Source organism: Morone saxatilis, unplaced genomic scaffold, assembly GCF_004916995.1.
Source record: "Morone saxatilis isolate NCDOM2014 unplaced genomic scaffold, NCSU_SB_2.0 Contig8, whole genome shotgun sequence".
NCBI lineage: Eukaryota > Metazoa > Chordata > Actinopteri > Moronidae > Morone > Morone saxatilis.
The window spans coordinates 3,026,920-3,033,489 of NW_023340257.1; positions in this window are offsets into that span (position 1 = coordinate 3,026,920).

Sequence of the window (6,570 nt, forward strand, 5' to 3'; positions counted from 1 at the left end):
TTCAGGTGGTTATACACAAATGAAAATACACCTATGTTATATTCCAATATTATATTCCATTTCTGACGATAGACCCTCCTAAACGTTACACACTGAACCATTAACGCTGCTGTAAACAATGGATGAAATGATTGTGCCTTCTGAAAGGTTTTGCTCATATGGAAAAGCCTATAGAGAATTATCACCCAACTCTATAGTTTTCCTCAGCTTAGCAACTATCAGCTCTAGTTTTATGGCCCACAATTACTTTATATTGTTTACAAAAACTCTTATCAACATCATTTTCAGCAGCAGCATGGTACCACTCCCTGCCCTACTAAACACTAAAATCTGCAAATGAACGACGACTAGTCTTACCATCACTGCGAGGCAGGAAATGCCAATCCTAAGCCAAACTCTTCTCCTGTGTGGTCCCTCGTCGGTGGATTGAGTTTAAGAACATAATACAGTCAGCAGAATCCCTACTAGAGTCACATAATATGCTCTTTCTCTCGTTATTTTTCTCTAGCTCTGCCTTAAAAACAGTTGTCATTTGCTAGGTACTATATGGATGATGTTCTGTAGCGTATAAGGCCCAAACAAGATTCAGCCAATCAGATGGCACCCGTACAGAGACGCAGAACCCAGGGCAGCAAAATTTCATACAGCCTATTGCTGTAAGCACTTTTATCAGCTCTCTTTCATCTTGTCACTGCCCTACTTTCTGATTGATTTTGAGTATTTAAATAAACCATACCCCTACTTTCTTTATTGAGCAGAAATGGCAATTGCCAACCTGAGAATTTCCTGTAAAATACCAAAAACACAGAAGAGGACACTGCCAGGAATCCGCAGCAGTCTGTGGTATTTACCAAACTGAATTGTTTAAGCAACTGCAAGTAAGCAAGGGCTTCAGAAGCTACTACAAAGTATGCTGCACTTTGATCGGGAGGGATCATTCCTCCTCCAATCCCCACTTCCTGTTTTCTTCTCTCTGTCCCAGACTTTCTGTGCAGAGAATCTGTGATCTAAATGAGAGGGAATATGGCTAACAGATAACTGTGCAGAGAAGAGATGGGCCTTATCGACATCCCCATTACATCTCCTAAGCCAGTTATCTTCCCTGGTCGTCCTCGATGGGAGCAAAGGCTGGGGTCTTTAAGGTCTGATTAGCACTCTATTCCTCAGGATCCCTATTGTTAGATAAAACTCTCCATTTCTGGCTCTTTAATTAGCTTAAGCAGCTTGGCACTGCTAAAAGCACTTGTGATATTCCATTATTCTAATCCTATTAGCACAAGCCAAAGACAGAAGAGGAGAGAGAATAACTGAGACTAGTAGAAGAATCATTCTTTTTATACCTAATGAGCATAGTAGAAAATATAGATAGCTCTGCTAGCAGTAGCTACTTGCTAGCAATAAGTGGCTAATGCTTTGTGACGGGTCAGTCTGTATCTGCTCCATTCCCCTGCGTGGACAATCAGTTCTATACAGGCCGCAGAGACAGCGGCTGTGCTGAGGGCTGCACTGGTCTGTCTGTCTCATCAGCTCTGTTCAACGCTGAGGGTCAGATTCAGAGCTCAGAGAGGAGGGAGGTCACAGACAGGTCAAATCACGGCAACTGTAAGCGAACCCTGTTGTCTAACACTGAGAAGCTCTCTGTATGACTGTGTTTTACAGGACAAAGCAGGTCTCTAATTCTTAAGCATTGCCAGTATTTGCCTGGCACAACACATGCCCTTATATAGTCTGTGCTAATAACAACCAACTGGCCTCACACATCTAATATACGATCAAATGGGATTCACTTGGCACACTGTGGTAAGAGCAGATTAGGATGGTTAACAAGTTTTGGTGAATCTGGAGTAGGCATGGGAAGATTATCTTGGCCATAATAATTGCGATACACAACATTATCCAGATAAATATGAAAATATACTTTATACTTTTAAAATGCCACTTACAAAACATATTTATTGCACCACAGATCGTCATCTCACTGTTTATTTTGGAATATATATTATGTCCACGCATCTTGTTTAACTTTAATTTGTGAGGGATATAAGACAAGCCGAGCCCTCAGACATGGTGACAGGCTGTTGATTTTGGAATGACTGAAAGATATGGACTCCCCCTTGTCTCCCCCTGTCCAAAGGGAATCAGGAAACTCATATGGGACTGTTTTTTGGCGAGCGATGTGAAAATATTCCCTATTATCATGACAATGGAAATTCACCATGATAAATGTTGTGTTTTTAATGGAGTGTCTTATATTTTCTCTTAACAGAAAAATAAGATTTAAGAGAATGTTGCTGAATGAGGCCCGTTGTATGCACCAGCAGCTAGCAGAAAAACTGTTTTAGAAAATATGTTTTTGGCACTGTTACTGCCTTCCGGTTCATAATTGTGTACTAATGGGCCTAATGAGTGGTACCAAACAGGACTCAGAAGACAGTGTGCAGACACTGAGATGCAGACACTGAGAATCCAGCTCTCTAAACGGTTAGGACAACATTAAACTCCCTCTGAGCTTATCTGGATATTAGTAATGTTGCGGTTCCCCCCTGACTTTCTTCATCACCTACAGCAGCACTGATGAATTGTGACTGTCACTGAGGAAACACTAGAAAACAAAAAACCCAAACAAGCAGGCATAGTGCTGCCGGTATTATTTTGCCCTCTTGTCCTCAAAGCCTCTCTGTCTTTTCCGTGTCAGCAAGCCCCAGATGGATCAGTATTAGGTCACAGACTAATTTGAGAAGGTTTTGTTCTCCAATCTACATAGATTTTTGGATTTGATGTGATTTAGCACAGTGGTTCAATCTGTACTGTAAGTGAGGAGATATCAGATGTTAGAATGAGCGCAAACTATGATCTGTATTGAGCATGAAAGGTTCATTCTTGACATTAGAAATAGTATGACCAAATAATCTGATCTAAAGGTCCATTTATTATCTTTTTTTGCAGTTTTTGACCGGATCTTGTGGTCTCGGTCATGTGACTTAATTTTCATACTTTGGTCACGTGATCACTACTGGGCCATATCTATGACAGCGGAACTAATGAGTGGTTGAAAGCTCCAGAAAAATTGAAGTGAATTCTGAGGTCAAGATTATTTGCTCAAACTATAATCCAGATGTTTTTCTTACACAGTATGCAGTTTTAATATGTTGATGATCACTTTAAAACTACAGTGGTGAACTGACTTTGACACAAAAAAAAATCCTGATATCATCTCAAAACAGCTTCCAAACTGTATTGAAGTGTTTATTTATTGTGCAACAATGTGCTGATGCACAACTTCACAACTTCCTGCATCTGACAGTGTCAGTTAATACCCACAACAGATAATGCACTTCCATTGTACTCTGCAGTAGCTATATCTGGTGGCTTCAGTGAGGTAGCTAGCTAAAATGGCTTGTGCTCAATGAGTTTAGCAGTGTTCAGTGTTTTCAGTTGAGCTAGCTAGCCACACAGGCTGATGCAATATGAAGAGGAAAATAAGAAATGTTGTGCAAGGGCAATAGATTGATTAAATGATAGAATTGATTAAATATCCCCCAAAACCAAATAAATAGGAGTGAAAGAGTTTAAAATAAGACAGAAACCATCTTACACCATATTACAATCCAGATTTACTATGCCATTGTATTTGAGCTAACTCACAAAATAAATGCTGATACAAGACCTTTTCACAGCAGCCATTCGGGTCAGACAGTCAGGATGCTGCTGTCGTGTATGTTGGCTCACTGGAAAGGCTCTGCTACACTAAATGGAAGAGAACTTTAATTAGTATTATTGGTAACACCTGGGTTTACCCTACTATTTCATCTCAAAATGGCCGCTGTGAAAAAAGTCCATTGGGTGCAGGAAGGTTGAAGTAGGGCTGGGCGCAGATTTTAATCTATTTCTTTTCTTAAAAACAAACTACACAAGACAGTATGTCCTTGGCGTTGTGAAACACCACCACATCTGTAATGTCTTTTTACTGGGGCTCCATCTTCTCATACCCTGTGATACTATGGGAAACTAATTCTACATGCTCTGTGTAAATGAGGTACTTGAGTGGATTGGGGGTTGTTTTACAGAGTCCTATATACCTGCATCATAACGTTTGTACTTTAAATCTCGATTTTACAATTTAGCTGTGTTTTGCTTCGTTTAAAGACGTAAATTCGAATGAATCATTTTAATCGATTTATCGTTAAGCTCTAGGTTGAAGTGATGCGACATTTCATGTTTAAAGCAGGTCTCTGGCTCAGATCCTGCGCATGCCTCTTTTCCCAACATCTTGCCGCACATTTGGTTGTAAACTGAACCACACTTAGCAGCTGTTCGCTTCACAACACTTTAAGGTTAAACTGTGTCTTACTGTACCACAGTAGTAATTGGAAATAAGGATTACTCATTAGGTTTGACCACATTAGCTACTGGGATTTATTAAGACTGCTCTGTATTCCTTTGACTTCATTTGCCCAGTACTAAACACTGCCTGCTTGCTGTCTGCACCAACAGATGACAGCACATTTACAGAGTGTACAGACAGATCACTTTCTTTGTCAGTCAAATGTTACTTGCAAGCAGCAGAGCAGATAGCAACAAAGCTATAATAGATGCATTCAAATCATTGCATATTTTACAATGCAGAGGAATATAAATCTGAAATCCCTCACTGTAAACCATGTAAGCAGCGTAAATAGCCACTTCATCATAGTACTGACAGTTTATTTAATTCCAATTCCAATAAGTACAGCTAAATGCAATAACTTAGTATGATAAACCATCTGATATCAATTATAAGATCAAACACAGCCTCTTTTACAATCAACTGTTTCTGAAGCTGTGCAGCTACAGGCTCATGCCAGAGCCGGCATGCGACGCGGAGGAAAGCAAATCTGTCCGAGGCAGCCTGTGAAAGAGGGAGGATATGAGATCCAAACCGTGTTCACCATCTGCTCCGTTGTCTGTTTGTCTGCTGCCTAACTGAGGCTTCCACTACACAAACACTGGAAACTAACAATGACAAACATACAGCGCTTCACGTTACCGCCGGCCAAATATTGATCTAACGTCTGTTACACTCTGCACTTTATGCTGAGGTGGGAAACTGGCTGCTCACTACATTGCTTAACTACGCTGTAAAACGATGCAGGCTTTTAAAAATGTATGCAGGTGCACATTAGGAACAGGACAAAATGGCTACTTTCTGTTGCCACAATACATTTCTGTCTACTGGTGACTGCGCCTGCATTTAAATAAAGCCTTTTGGGGGGGAATGATATTTATTCAGGCATGGGGAAACTAAACACAACACGAAAACACCACCTGCATAATCAGGGTTGACTAATCAAAGTAAAAAAAAACAATAAACTCTGTCTTTTTAATTTCTGCCAAATCTTACAACCATTACTTTCAAGCTTAATCCTTTTACTTTCCTTTTTTTTTTTGCTTTTGCTTAGACTCTTTTCCTGTTTGTACTGTAGCAATCTTTCTCCTCTTTCATTAAAGCTTTGACAAGTGGGAAAGGCCCCACTTGACCGAGCTCCTTCCGTCAGTAGGAGTGAATGCTGTTCAGCTGTGCCAGCTATTCTCAAGGCAGATAAAGGAGAAGTTTTTAGTTTCAGTATCTTAAAAATGTCATCAGTACACTTTAGTATTACACATTTAAAATACTGTCCTAAGTCTGAATAAGTCCAGCTCAGTTTAGGGACACATTTCAAATGAAATAACTGTTTTAAATAAAGAGACTTACAGTGGTGTGAAAAAGTGTTTGCCCCCTTCCTCATTTCCTGTTCCTTTGCATGTCCAGGCGGAGTGGGCAAGTGTAACCGTGCTCAGCAGCTGTATACGGACATAGCTATTGCCAAGGCCAAAGAGATCTAAGGAGGAGGTGTTGGAAGAAGAAGGTAAGAAGAGAAGAGCCGCCGGACCAAGGAGTAAACGTGAGGACTCTGAAATAAAGGCTACGGACAGGCGGCCAAGCTGGGCCTTCTGTCGCGTTGGGACTACGTCAGCTAATATTAGCTGGCTTGCGTATGTCTTGCCTCAAAGAAAAAATTAGACCAGTTCCAGGGGGTTCCCACAGGTTTTGGTGAGACTATGGTGGGTGGATGGTCGGCCCCTCAGGGGGTCGGACGGGTCATGCTCCCCCGGGAAGATTTGTTTTTTTTACCATTTTGAAGTTAATGCATCAACCGTGGGCACTTTCTCGAAAGCAAAATTAAGAGGCTAGATCTATGAAGAACTGTGTGCTCTTGTAAACCGTTTAATCATAGAACACAGCTGGTGGTTACGATGGAGCGGAATGGTGGAAACACAAAACGAACTAGGAGCACACATCTGAGCCATCAAAGAAATTAACGCAAAAGTGGGCTTACCCTGTGTGAACTACATTGTATTTTTAGCAAATGGAAAACAATGGACAGTACTTTAAAGTGTAAGCTAAATTGTAATAAAAAATAGAATGGGATTCGGGGAGGGTACTCGATCATTTGTCTTAGTTGCCGCCTTAGGGAAGACATGGCGGCAAAAACCAGTTTGGGTTATTTGCTTCCATAACATGGTCTTCTTTCCAGGACTAGTGGAAACATC